The sequence below is a fragment of the Sorex araneus genome, chromosome X (assembly GCF_027595985.1).
Source record: "Sorex araneus isolate mSorAra2 chromosome X, mSorAra2.pri, whole genome shotgun sequence".
NCBI lineage: Eukaryota > Metazoa > Chordata > Mammalia > Eulipotyphla > Soricidae > Sorex > Sorex araneus.
In genome coordinates, this window is record NC_073313.1 from 193,277,210 (window position 1) to 193,292,645 (window position 15,436).

Consider the following 15,436-nt stretch of genomic DNA (forward strand, 5'->3'; position numbering starts at 1 on the left):
CAACCCAAACCTTAGTAGACAGCAAAATGCTTTCAAAATAAATGCAACCATTTTATTACCCGGCAAATAAGTGGTTTCTTCAAATTGAAATCACTGTCATCCCGCTGCTCATCGATTTGTTAGAGTGGGCACCAGTAACATCTCTCACTGAAAGACTGATTGTTACTGTTTTTGGCATATCCAATATGCACGGGTAGCTTGCCAGGCTCTGCTGTGCGGTCTTCATACTCTCAGTAGCTTGCCAGGCTCTCCGAGAAGGGCGGAGAATTGATCACATGTCTGCCGTGTGAAAGGCGAACACCCAACCGCTGTGCTATCGCTCCAGCCCCAAATTGAAATACTGTGTATTATAAAGAAGAGGTTTATTCACATTGAAACAAAGTCTAGAATTTGGTTTGTTAAAACTGTCAAAGCAGGTTGCTCTAGAATGCCTCTTAAAACGTGACAATAAAAGCAAGTAACTGAATAAAATAATGGAATTAAATTTTGAATTATATTAATTCAACTATTTAGGTGAAAACTAAGATTTATGGGGGCTGGGAAAATAACAAGAGGCTAGAGCAATGATCTGTAAGCAGGAGCCCTCGGTTTGATTCTTGGTACTTGATCCCCCTTGCATCACTGGAGTGGCCTCAAACCAAAAACAAACAAAAAAACCTTAGACATGTGAAGGTACTCTTATTAGGAAAAAGCAATATTATCTATAAAAATTTTCATTTGAATTTTACGTAGTACTCCTAGAAAATTCTAAAGCATTAATCATATTTGAATGTATATCTGTCTATAAATCAAGAATTCATTTGACATTGAAAACTTGTAAGTTTTTTAATCATGTACTGATAATCAAAATAGGTCTAGAATCCACCTGATGACCCTTATCTGACAAATAATCTTCTAAAATGAGCAACAAAAAATAATAGAAAAAATTAAAGACAGACATGTGGATTAAATATACTAAGGGTACAAATACATTAGTAAATTTTTGTGGTTTTGGGCCATACCTGGTGATACTCAGGGGTGACTCCTGACTCAGCATTTAAGAACTATCCATAATAGTGCTCGGGGAACAATATACGATGCCAGGGATTAGCAAAGTGCAAGGCAAGCAAGCACCCTAACCACTGTCCTATCTCTCTGGCTCACAAATACTTTTAAAAAGAAGGAACTTGTGGTTACCAGACTAGCTCAGATGGAAGAGCCTGTGAATCTCATAAATGCGGAACTGAAAAGTTTCCAAAAGTGATTTTGAAAGGGATCAGATGATTTCTAACTGGATGTAGAAATATTTTGAAATAATAGCAATATATGCCTATTTTCAGTATGGTCTCAACCCAGCCTAAAAAAATACTTTGATCATCAGGATTTAGCAGATACACTGAGACGAAAGAGCAGTTTGTTTTGTTTTGTTTTTCACTTTACTTAATCACTGCAGTATACAAAGTTGTTCACAATACAACTTTGTATAATACAACTTTTGTATTATGGTTGTGACATTCAACATTCCAACACCAATTCCACCAACAGGGGCTGGAGCGATAGCACAGTAGGTATCTCTTTTGCCTTACACTTGGCCAATGCGGGTTCGATTCCCAGCCTCCCATATGGTCCCCCGAGCACCACCAGGAGTAATTTCTGTTTGCATGAGACAGGAGTAACCCCTGTGCATCACCGGGTGTGACCGAAAAGGCAAAAAACAAACAAACAAACAAACAAACAAACAAAAACACCAATTCCACCAACAGAGTGATCTTCCTTTCACCGTGGCCCCATTTTCTCAACTACTCACCAAGACTGCCCCTTAGCAGCAACAACATATTTTATTATATTCCTTGTTATAACTAAAGGACAATAGGTCCATGTAGTTTGCATTTCAAGGTTGGATTAAGTGACTTGCTATTTTTGTGTGCTTGGGTTGTTTCTGGATATTGGAGATTACACATAAAACTGCAATGAATACCTGTGTGCACATATATTTATAAACTTGTGAAACCTAGCTTTAAAACAACTTTTTAAATGTGCCATACATTATTAACTAGAGGCACATCATTATAAAACATATCACTAGAGCATTTGATCTTGTTTAGAAAACATTTTTATCCACTGTTTAATAACTGTCCTTTACTCAACATCTATGGCAATCACCATTCCATTTTTAAGTTCTACAGACTTAACAATTTTAGATACTTCACATATTTGGAATGGCATGCAATATTAGTCTTTCTGCAACCATTATGTTTCACCAAACATAATGTCCAAGGTTGATGCGTGCTTAAACTGAAGAATTCTCTCTCTCTCTCTCTCTCTCTCTCTCTCTCTCTCTCTCTCTCTCTCTCTCTCTCTGCCTCCCTCTCTTTCTCTCTCTCTCTTTTAAATTTGGGCATCAAAACCAGCAGTACTTGGGGGAACATATGGAGTACCAAGGATTGAACCCAGATTGGCTGTGTGCAAGGTAAGTGCCCTACCTGCTGTACCATCCCTCTGGCCCTAAAATTCTCTCTCTTTTTTTTTAATTGAAAAGTATCCAATTGTTATAGATATAACCACAATAATTGTATGCAAAAAAGGCAATTAATTTCCCTATTAATCTGCTAACAGAAAAGTTGTTTCTATGTCTTCTTAACTATAAAAAACATCATATTGAACACAGGAGCAACTCAAGCTCCTGTTTTGATATCCTTTGGAAAAATTAAGAAGTGGGATTGCTGGATTTTTATAGTAATTCTCAAAGTTCTTAGAAGCCCATCTTATTTTCCTCAGTTGCTGCACAGTTTCCCACAGTGCTGCAAGGATTCCCCGCATTCTTGTCAACACTTGTCTTTTTGTTTGTCAATAGCCATTGTGAAAATATAAAATGATACAGCACTATGCACTTGGTTTGTGCTTTTTAAATGATTTATGACATTGAGTATTTAAAAAAATAAGCCTCTTGGCTGTGTGAGAATTCTTTTGAAGCAAGGTCTTAAATTCCTTAGCCCACTTTTGATTTGGGTTATTTATTCATTATTGAATTACAAGAGTTATTTACATATTTTGGAGATTAACCTGTCCTCTGATATTTGATTTGCAAATATTCAATTCAATTCTACAGACTGCCTTTTGCTCTACTGTTTATGTTGTTGTGTACCAAAATTTAGTTTGATATAGGTCTGCTTATTTTATTTTGCTGCACATGTCTTTGATGTCATATCCATTATATCACTGTCAAGACCACTTCATGAAGCTGTTCTCCAAAAGTTACTCCTAAAACTTCTCATTTCAGATACATTTCTGTCTTTAACACACTACTATGTAGGATAACATTGGGTTTATCCTTTCAGCCTTGCCACAGGGAACTTAGGTTTATTGGTTACACCCATCACAGTGCTCCCGAGTCACTCCCATTCCTTTGTTTATCTGTAAACTCTTCTTTGTGCTCTCCTCCCCAACCAGTTAATCACCTTTTCCCTAATTAGATTCTGTTAGCTTCTGAGATCAGATCCTCCTAAGGTCACTGAACTTGTATTGTAAGTTACATTTTTTACATAGCTTACCTTAAAGCAAAGTCATTTCTGTATGGACAAAGGAAGACCATTAATATTATGCTTTTGTAACTTGGGAGCTGACTGATTCCGAATAATATTTACTCATGGGAATCTGCTTTCTTGACAAAGTTCCCCTTATTTCCTAGCACCCAAAAAGCAGGGTCCTGACGAGGGAGTGAATGGACCCAGGGCAAGCTGTGAGCTACCCTCGCAATGAAATGGGCCAGGCCAACAAGTATTAAGTTATAATACTAAACTATAGGTTAAGAGCATGGTCATAGACAACTCTGTCATGACCCAAAAGAGGTAAATGGATAAGGGCCCTACTGGGGTTAGGAAGCCTAACCTGGCCCCATATGAGGCCCCCCCCAATTGAGGTCCCCATAACCATGCCACCAGACACTGCACCAGGCTGTTTTCACTCAAGGGACCCAAGAGGCAGATCCCTCCCTGCCCCAACGGACCCAGCCCTGGCAGTCGACCTCCACAACCCAACTGCTGCCACACTCCAGGCCACTTTCCACACGCTCGGGCCGAGCCTTACATATGAGTGAACATATTCCTAAACCACGCAGTCGCTTTTGTGGCTGTATGACATATCATAAGACACTCCCTACTCATTTTCCATAATTACCACACCATATTTGATTGGAGGCAAGATGGTGCCGATGCCACCTGAACACCTCCCGAACCCGGCTCACCATCTTGCCTTAGACAACGCACAGCTCAGCACACCAGACATGGAACTCTACGCGTAATCCCTGCTGGAACTCTACGCATGATTACTTTTCTTTCTTTTTTATCTCCCCACCCTCACTCACACCCCTGCCCCATTTTGAGGCCTATATACCAGATGGTATATGTGATCTTGGACGCTGGGCTCAACGGGACCCAGGAGCAGAGATCCTCTGCCTGCTTCCCCCAATCTCTGGTGAACCAGGGGTCACACCCATAAGCCACCTTCTCTCGGTGCCAGATAATCTCCTCATTGGCCACCCTCCAGAACTCACGACTGCTTCTTCCGGAAGGGAGCAGAAAATGAGGCCCCCATAACCATGCTACCGGACTGCAGCAAGGGACCCAGTCCTGGCAGCTGACCTCCACTACCCAACCACCGCCATGCTCCAGGCCACTTTTCACATGCTCAGGCCCAGCCTCACATATGAGTGAACATATTCTGAGAGTATACCACCCACATGGAAGAGCCTGGCAAGTTCCCTGTGGTATATTCCATATGCCAAATACAGTAACAATAACAGTCTCATTTCCCTGACCCTGAAAAGAGCCTCCAATTGTTGGGAAAAACGAGTAAGGAGAAGCTGATAAAATCTCAGGGCTGGGACGAATGGAGACGTTACTGGTGCCCGCTTAAATAAATCGATGATGAACAATGATGACAGTGATACCAGATGGTGCTTAGAGGGCTACTTATGACTTTGTACTAGCTCCAAATGATACTTATGGGACAAGTGCCAGGGACCAGGATTTCCATATAGAAAGCACAGGCTCTATCCCTTTGACTTATTTCTCCAGACTTGTTTTGCTTACGTACCCTATGTGGATGAAATCATATTGTGTACCTTCCCTGCCCTAAGGGACCCAGCCCCAGCAGTCAACAACCTCCAGAACCCAGCAGCTACCATGCTCATGGCCACTATCCACACACTCGAGCATCACCCACGAGTGAATCTATTCCTAGACTGCATGGCTGCACTTCAAACCACACACCCTACCCGTACTCCAAGATTAAAGCACCACATCTGATAGGATTCAAAGCAGGAGGCAACCAATCTTAGAAGGAAAATGTACATTTTTTTTTTCACAGATACATATATAAAAAGCACACAAGGCTCAACCTTTAACAACATGTTAGTGATCTCTTATAGAAGGGCTTAATGGTCCCTGGGTGAAATACAATAATCTTCACACTCTTTCCTCTACGGATACATTTTTGTAGCATTTTCTGCAGTTTTTCATAACAAACAATACAAAACATATTATTTTGGTTCTGCTTTGGGACAGGGATTGGGGTTCACGATGGGAATACCTGAAATATGGTAGTGGGAAGGTGTAATGGTGGTGGGATTGGTGTTTGATTATTAAATGTAGTCAAATATTGTGAACTACTTTATAAAATAAAAATAATTTTAAAAAACAAAATAAATCATATTGTGTTTGTCTTTCTCCATTTGACATGTTTTACTAAGCAAAATACCATCAAGATTCATTGATTTTGTATGACAGGACCACATCTTTTGCTATATTTAAGTAGTTTTCCATTATAATATTTACCTATATTAAAGTGTGAATGGACACTTGAATTGCTTCCAACTCCAATAAAAAGCCTAGCAATAGTATATAATGATACGATTAACTTGGAGCTGAATGTGTCTCTTCAAGTGTTTTTTTATATTCTTTAAGTACATATCCAGAAATTAAATGAACAATGTGAAATTTTTATATTTAAGTTTTTAGAAATCTACGTACTCCTTTTTCTTATAACTATACCAACTGATATTCCCACCAATGGCATACAAAGATTCCTTTCTTTCCATGTCCTCTCCATTATTATTACTATTTTTTTATGTTTGGGATAATAGTCATTCTCACAGAATTGATATAATATCTCACTGATATTTTGATTTGTATTACTTTAGTAATAGGAAATTATAAATATCTTTTCATGTGTCTATTGGCCATCAACAGGCCTTCTTATGTGTATCCTGATCGCATGTCTACATTTTTATTATTTTATAAGTTTTGTATATTCTGGGTATTTATTCCTTTGCCAGATGTATATTTTACAACTATCTTCACCCATTCAATAGAAAGCTTAAATGTAGATGAGAATCTCTTCCTGTGGAGAAGTATTTTAATGTTATGTAGTTCTGGTTATCATTTGCTTTTATTTCACTTAAAATTGGGTCCCCAAAGATATCTCTAGGCTTCAAAATATATATGTTTTTTCATCTATGTATTTTCAGGTTTAATGTTATACATTTAAATCTATAATCCATTTTGAATTAATTTCAGTGCATGATGTTAGATAATGGTGTAGCTTTTGCATACTGCCATTCAGTTTTCCAAATATCATTTAACTCTTTTTTGCTCCATTGTAAATTTTTAGCTCCTCTGTCTCAGATTAGGTATCTATATATGGGTGGATTTATTTCTGGAGTTTCAGTTAAGTTTCACTGATCTGTGTCTGATTTATTCTTTTTTGTTCCTTTGTTTCTTTGTTTTTGTTTTTTGGGCCACACCTGATCATGTGCAGGGTTTACTCCTGGTTCTGCATTTAGGGATCACTCCTGGTAGTGCTTGGGGGATGATCTGGGGTACCGGGAATCGAACACAGGTTGGCCTCGTGCAAGTGTCTCACACACTGTACTAAGACTCTGGCTCCTAATGCCATACTGTTCTAAATACTATCAGTTTGGAAAAAGAAATTGTTTAATAAGACTGTTTTTCTTTCTCCAGACTGCTTTAACCTTTCAAGATCATTTTGTGTAGTTCTAGTTAAATTTTATGATTTTTAAATTCTATTTCTGTGGAGAAGGCCATTGAGATATTAATAGAAATTTCAATTAATCTGTACTCACCTTTAGATCATTTCAATATTCTTATTTGGGGCAGGGGAGGCATACCCAGCGGTGTCCAGGGCTTAATCCTGGCTTTGTGCTCAGATAGCACTCCTGGAAAACTTGGACGGAACCATACAAGGTGTCAGGGAGTGAATCTGAGTTGGCCATATACAAGGCAAATGTCCTCCTCACTGTACTGCTTTTACCGTAAGACCAAAGTTCAATCCTTGGTACTGCATGACCCCCTCAATACCACAGGACTAACTGCTGAGCCTGGACCCCAAAACAAACACAAAATTCTTGTTCTTTTTACATGCAGAACCCATGAACTTGCTTCCATTACAAAATGTATTTCGCACGTGTTGAAGTCAGCATCTACTCAAACTAATAGTTTACATTCTCTGTAGTTCTATCATCTATGATAAAAACTAAAGTTTAATGCAGTTGCTATGGAAAACAGCACAATAGTTCTAAAAGCTAAACATAAAAATAACCACATAACCTGGTAATTCTACTCCAATGAACATAACAACAACTATAACAACAATAAAAAAAACCTAGAACACTGTATGTACATCTACAGTTGAATGGATAAAAATATGAGATGTATACATTTATCTATACATAATATATATGTACCATATGTAATAGGTGATCACTGAGTTACAAGAGTGCTAAAATTCTGATACATACAGCAACATGAATGAGCCTTGAAAATATACTAAAATTAAATAAATCTGACAAAAAAACGGCAAATGTTATATGATGTTATTTCTAGGAAATATCTAAAGCAGGCAAATTCATGGAGACAGAAAGTAGATTGAAGGTTACCAGGGACAAGGGGGAGGGGGAAATGGAGAGGTATTGCTTAATGACTACTGAGTTTCTGTTTGTGGTGATGAAAAGTTTTGGAAATAGTGGTGATGGTTGCACAACAGCATAAATGTTATTAGTGCTCATAAGCTATGTACCGAAGTTGTTAAAATGTCAACTTCTTTGTTATATATTTACTTACAACTTAATAGTGTAATTAATACACAAGAAAACAAATAGATTGTATATTCTATGGGGGTAAATAGATGGTATATGGATTATATAAATACAATTATTATAAAAATTAAGCTTAAAGTCCTTTCTTTACTGAAAGGGAACTGAGCTTCAGGCACTAAAAGAGAACTTCAAACATTCTAGTAACTTCTCTTACTGTCAATTCATAGTATTTTACTTATTTATGGAACTCACTTAGCAATTAATTTTATACTCCTTTCAACATCTCTGGTGTTTTTTAATTACTGTTACACATTTAATATTTGATTATGCTTTGTTTACAAAACTAGATTAGTTGCTCAAATTATCAAATCAAGACCCATATTTAATATTTGTTTGTACTTTGTTTACCAAATGAGATTAGCTGTGGCTCAAATTGTCAAATCAGGGCCCAGTAGCCCTCTACTATCTTCAAATCATCAAAAAATAATTCAATTTCATACCTGCACAAATACATTAAGCAAAATTTTCAATAACAAATGTTAAGAGGAGGCATTCTGGGAAAAATTAATCAGAATACTCATTTCCCTAGGTACTATAATTAATCAAGGGATATAAGAGACTTTATTTTGTATAATTATTAAAGGTAGTTAATAGGATACTTTTACAGAAAAATATAACTTACCATCATTTCTTTTTCCCTAACTGAATTAAAGAGAAGACATTGTTTACATGAAAAAGAGACAAAATAGGTGAAAAATAGATAAACATAAAATTTCAACTAACATTTTACATATGAACTAAAAATGTTCAGCATATATACTTCTGATATACTTCTGATATGGTTATAGTTAAGATAAGAGATTATACAAATAATCCAGCTCCATTTAGAAGAATCTTATGGGGTTAGGTCAACTGAACTTTATTGAATAATCTTGTTTTATGATTACAGTAGTACTAAGATAAATTACACATAAGTATATGGAATATAAGAATGAAAAAGACTAGAAAAGGAAATTAAATATATGTATTTTTGAAAAAGGAAGCATAAAATTTTGTAGAATGTATAAAACAAGCAGGCTTTGAATAAAACTTGTTTATAGGCCAGACGTACAAATGCTAGGCAAATTTCCCATATCCTTAGTATTTGCTGAAAGTGACCTCTAGGATTATAGGCTATTTTAATCTACAACCGATTTCTTTTTTTTTTTACTGTTAAAAAAGATCTTTCACAGAATATCTGAATGACTTTCTCTTCAGCATGTCTTTAAATATATCATAAATCACTCGAAATTTAAGAAACAACTTATATTTTTAGGTAAAGGCAAAAAGTTTAACCCACAAAAATATGGTGGCATTACTTCAAAAGGATACTTATTTCAAAAAACATCTGTATTTCTATGCTCTGTTCAAGTAGGACAACTAATGTTCACTTTTACAGTGAAAATTCTCACTGACATCTCAGAGAACATTGCTTTTCCAGAAAGAAATACAGCTTTTTACCACTTTCACTTTCCTAGAAAGCAGCTATTGAAGGGAGGTATTCATCAGACAAAATATAGAAATTACTACTTATTCTTTATTCATTAGGAAGTGCTCATGACCTTAATCTCTGAGGTTTTATAATTTTAAACATGATTTCAATAAGCTTGGGTTATGATTTCCAAGGTCATAGTATATTAAAGGGATAAAGATGATAGTGATAGTAGCACTGATTTTCTAAATACTAAAACAAAAATTACTGGGGCCAGAATTGGAAGGTGTATCTGTAATAGATAAGCATAGAAAAAATTGTGTAGAAATTTTAAAAGACTAAGAAATTACTTGATTTCATGTTCATAGATCCCAGGGCAGTCACCTAAATAATACTACCTAAGAACCATACATCCCAGGGCAGTCATCTAAATAATAATATCAGAACAACAACTCCTTGTAATCTTTAATAAAACTTTAAAAATTTGCAAGTTAAAAGCATGAGCAATGAATCATTAAAGATTTGAATCCAGCCCAAACACCTTTTGTATTTTTAAAGACAGTTTTAAACTCCCTCAAACTTAGTCTCCAAATACAAAATGGGAATGATATTTTCCTTACATACTGTGGTGAGAATAAATCTATGTAGAGGCTTTCATTATGACAGAGACATGAATAGACTATGTACAAAATACTCTGAATACTTATACAAAATAAATTGCTCCCTAAGAGAAATAACTTGACTACTTTTTAAATGTATAAATGTTATGCTGTAGTTAGTAGTTAGTGACAAAATACATGTCAGTGTATAAGGAATGTTTTCAAATTTCATCATAAACTTCTTATTTTAAAGAAAAATCAGTTCCTTTTACAGTACCAATTTAGATACTATTTATTCTGGAAAATTTTTACAATCTGTACTTGCATATCTAAAAAGTCAGTTGAAAAATCTACGGCATCCAAGTATATATCCCCAATCATAAATGTATTCTAGCAGAAAATCTTACCCCAATCACAGTTGATGGCAAAACCATCTTTCTAGTCACTCAGTCAAAATCCTTCAATTCATTTTGCCTTTTCCATTAATTCACCTACATCCTATCTATCAAAAACGTTTTTGTTTACATAGTTAAAATATCAGAACTTAATGCTAACATCCTATCCAAGTCACTGCCTTCCAACACAGATTATTTTTTAAGAACTTTCTAACCTGTAGTCATTACCTCCCTACACTTAATTCTTAGCACAGCTAGAGTCCTCCTTAAAAAAACCAGCAAAATGGCTGCTGAAAGATCCTAGAGAGACTTGTGAAGCTCTAAATGATTGAATCCTCTCACTCATTACCTGTCAACAACCTCTTCATTTCCCTTCTCCATCACTCTGCTCTCATCACACTGGCCTCTGTTTATAAAGTTGAACATATCCAGTGGGTTCCTGTCTCAAGTTTTCCCAAAGATAACCACGTAGTCAACTTTTGGATCTCTGCTCAAATTATCACCACCTCTGTGAATCTTTCCCCATCTTCTGGTGGCACCCCCATCATCACCATAAACTTTTTGGCTTACTCTAGTTTTTCTTTCCTATAAAACACCTGTCACCGGATAACATACTATAGATGCTTTATTCATTATGCTTATTTTAATGATTATCTGTACTCTATAAATATGCTCCACAAGAGACCTTTAAAATTTTTACTTATGATAATTCCATATACCTAGAAACCACCCCCAAATGCAAATTAAATATGCAAACAAAGAATTACGGTATTCTTTGTGTTGCCTTTAACATTACCTAGCATGTATTGACCTCAATTACATCAGTTTTCACTTAACAGTATAGTTTATCTGCTCCTTCCACTAAATTCGAAGTTTCTTGGAACAACTGAATGCATTTTTCACATTATCATTGCCAAAATTTACTTACTTGAGTATCTGATTAGCAAACAGTCATTATATTTGAAAAAATCTAAACCAAATAAGTTTAAGTACCTATATGAAAATGAAGACATAAAATACAAAGTTTGGGCATTCTATTTGAAACTAAAGTTGTGGTTCTGGGTTCTGTTAGCCTTTTCTAGTCTGTCTATCATACCATTCTTATTGGCTGTGGGGGGAAGATTCATCAAATTATTTTGCTATTTTAAAACAAAAATCAGCAAAATATGGGAGCGATCGTGGTACCCAAATCTCATGTGATTATTGTCAAAAACAGAATATGGTGACAGTAAAGAGTTCATATCATGTCACCCAGAAATATGCCAACCTAGCATTATTGACTATTTTGCATTAAAGGTACATGAATGAAAACAAAAAGTACAAGAAAAATACTATGACCTTTCTCTTAAAAACAGGAAATAAAATTCCTGCATTAAATGTATCCTTCTTCTGCCAGAAGAAAAGCAACATTCTTAACATAAAGAAAGAGAAGTTGAGGCAGAGAATTCTATACAAAAAGACTTCCTCAAAAACAGCTCTTTAGCTTTCCTCACATAGTCAAGTCACTTTTCTATAAATTGTCTTTTTGTTCAACCTAAGACAAGTAGGTTTCACCATTCCTTTGGGGCTTATTTCCTTATCTATGATTCCATATAATAAAAATTCATATTAAATAAATAACACTTATATTAAATATTTTTCTGTTTATGTGGCTTCTACCAATTAAATATTTATGCCCAGACAAAAAGAACTCTGAGAAGTTAAAGGAGAAGTTTGGCCTTTCCTGCTAATAATCCAGTAGTCTGTACACATTAAACATTTGTAAGTGACACTGATATTATTTAGTGCAAATTAAAAGAAGCATGATAGTAAGTCCTACTTCAATAAGATGATGAAGCTACTATATTCATTAAACATAATCTTCAGAATTTTCTTAGGATGTGCCAATGATTTATATTTAAATTAAGTCACTTTAGATAACAGAATTATTTTAGAAGAGATTTGAGGATAAATTTAAATATTGCTGTGTTTGGTTCTATAAGAACCGTCAGTAATGTTTTAATGTATAATAATTTTCTAATGTTTTCTGTCATGTAGCCAGCATATCTGATATTAAATATCAAAACTAAACATATTACTCTTTAAATGAATATGTACAGGTCTATGGTAAAAAATATACACCTTTCATTCTACACTGAGTAATCTCATTTTCAGGAATAAGAATTTTGGAAAACAAGTAATTTTTAAATATTCCTGACTAAAAAATCATTTCACAGCTATCTAATTCTCATTTTCATCATGTATCCCACCGTATGTATAATCCTCTGGCAATGATATACTAGGGCTCATGCAAAACTACCAGTTCTGTTCAAATTAAAAGGTCAATGCTATTTTTATTTTTAAACTTATTTTTTATTACTGCATAATAGAACATTTTTTGTTATTTCTCATCTGATGTGACTCCTAAGTATTTCCCTTTTAACCCTCACAGTCAGTTCTCCATTTCATAAAATATTTGTGAAAATTCATTTTGTCTATAGTTCATACTACCATAAAGAAGTAAACAAGCAAACACATTTTACTTAGTGCTGCTATGAACAGTAGACAACTGAGGTAAGCAGTTTAAATGCTGCCCCAAGACCACAGATGGAGAGACTGTCAGCGTTAGGATTAAAACTAAGCAGCTCATTATTCCCTTCTTATATTCCTACTACTTAATATTATTTTTAACATTACAATGATCTCATAACTAATGCTGGAATAAGAATTTTAACAACACATATCAACATTTAAAAAATATAAGCAGATTTCTAAAAATATTTAATAAAAATAACATTAATTGATCTAAATATTTCCTGAAAAAAGTATGATTACTCAAATAATTAAATTTTTTTTGTCTCAATTGCCAAGAAAGTGACAGCTTAATTGGTCATTTCAACCTCTCTTCTTTTAATTTTTTTTTAACCAAAATCTACTATAAGTACAGGAAATACTTGGATCTGATATCAAACAGAAATACTTTTCATTTAAAAAAATCCTCCAAACTTAAAACAGTAGTTTCTACTCTAATTGTAAACTTCAACTGCAGATACATTTGTAACAGATATATCAATTAAAAGACAACATGACAAAGTAAAGAAAACATCAGATACTTTTGCATTTACAGGAGAAAAAGACAGTAGAACATTAACAGCTTACTGTGGAGAGTGGTTTAATCAGGAAGTAGCCATTATCCTTTCGATTCAGAGCAGTGACAGCACTCCAAAACAACAAGCCGTGATATTTTTCAGTTAAAAGGCATGAAAGAATACCTACTATTGTGTCCTAGCTTTGCTGACCCCAAAGGTAACCATTTGTCTTTTATCAAAAGCTTTCATGAAAACATAATCCAAGCAAGCATTTAGAATGCTGTATTTGTTGAAACACCTAAAATCTACCTCACACAACCTCTCTCTCTCAGTTACTCACAAAACATGGCTGTCTTATTCAGAGATTAGCAATTATTGTAATGAGATACTGTCGGAGAGGGTCAAATAGTACTTCCTGCAGTTTACACATCTTGATTTCCTGGTAAACAAACTGAAAGGCAGGTGGAGCACTTAGATCACCGGTAAACGTGAATGCTCACGTGACAAGATCTAGCCAGGTAAGGCTGAACTCTCAAGTAATCTTTTTTGCCTCCTAAATTTTATTAACGTCAAAACAGACAATAAGGAATCCTGTGTTTCTTCTTCTTTTTTTAAAGGAAGATTCATTCGTGACACGCATATAGACTCACAGCTTATAATGAGAAATGCTTGAAAAATGAATCTCTTTAAGCAGGCTTAAAAATTTTCTTCTGGTAAGTAAATTGCAAACACAAGGCAAAACTAACAAGGTTTTAAGAGAAGAAATTGTTCAAAAACTTGAAAAATGAAGGGAAAGTTTTCCAGTTTGGGCTGCTTCATCAAAGTAGGTATGATTTTAAGTTATATTTATGATGAAAATAAAAATGTTTAACTAAAGCACTTTTATTATGCTAAGTTCCTACAGAGACTATACTTTTTTAAGTGTCAGAAAAAATAATTATATTAAGAAGCAAAAAATTTTCAAAGCTTCAAGATATTTTCTATACCATTTAAAATTCACATTTTCAAAAAGAAAACAACTAAAAATATTTGCCTTGTGATCATTAAAAATATATATTATTAGCTTGAAAACTAAGTTTCTTTGTTCCTAGTTTTGTCCTAAATTACGGGTTTTTCACTTTGAAACTTCCAGTGTACATAATGAGAACTGATATAAAACAAACAAAAAACCCACAGTCAATATAATAATCCACCACTTTAATTTGATTTTTTAATCTTTAAAAATAACATTAATATTCAAATTCTTAATATGCTAAAACCATGCTTCTATGTTCTATTCTGGATACAATATGCTGTTATTATAACACAAAAGCTCATGCTTCCTTTTACAATGCTATAGTATATCAAGACATTAAAATTATATTACTTAAAACAAGTCTGTATTTCATTTGCAAAATAAAATATTGTTACCTAAGTAGAAGATAAAATAAGCAAAAATAGACTATTCCAGTATAGGTCTGTCCATGAGTGCAGTCTCAGACTAGTTCTCATTACAACACTTAATGTGAAATTATTTCAAAGGAGTACATATTCAGTGTTTAACAATGTTTTGCTCAAGTCACTTATCATTGCTCAGTAAAAGTTGTGACAAGAAATTTAGCAAATGTTCAGACTTAAATAGTTCAGGCAAAATTTCTGGACAAATCAAATATTTCAAATACTCTGGAAGAAAAAGAGTCCTTATTTTCTTTGGAGAAAATGTAGCACATTGGTTCCTGCTAAAATTCAAGACATATTTCATTATTTAACTCACACACCAGATTTTTTTACAAAGAAAATTATTTCAGTTAAACATCCATGCCTACCTTAGT

The 15,436-nt window shown here is 34.5% G+C and overlaps 1 protein-coding gene across 19 annotated transcripts in view; it reads right to left on the reverse strand.

Moving 5' to 3' along the window:
- BAZ2B (bromodomain adjacent to zinc finger domain 2B) overlaps positions 1–15,436 on the reverse strand; it is a 356,824-nt gene that overhangs the window by 150,325 nt on the left and 191,063 nt on the right. The window contains exon 1 of one of the 19 annotated variants that reach the window (XM_055120585.1): positions 13,696–14,002. The exons of the other annotated variants lie outside the window; for them this stretch is intronic. The gene's annotated coding sequence lies outside the window, so the exon portion shown is untranslated. Of the gene's footprint in view, positions 1–13,695; positions 14,003–15,436 lie in introns of those variants that run through there. 19 annotated transcript variants of the gene reach the window in all.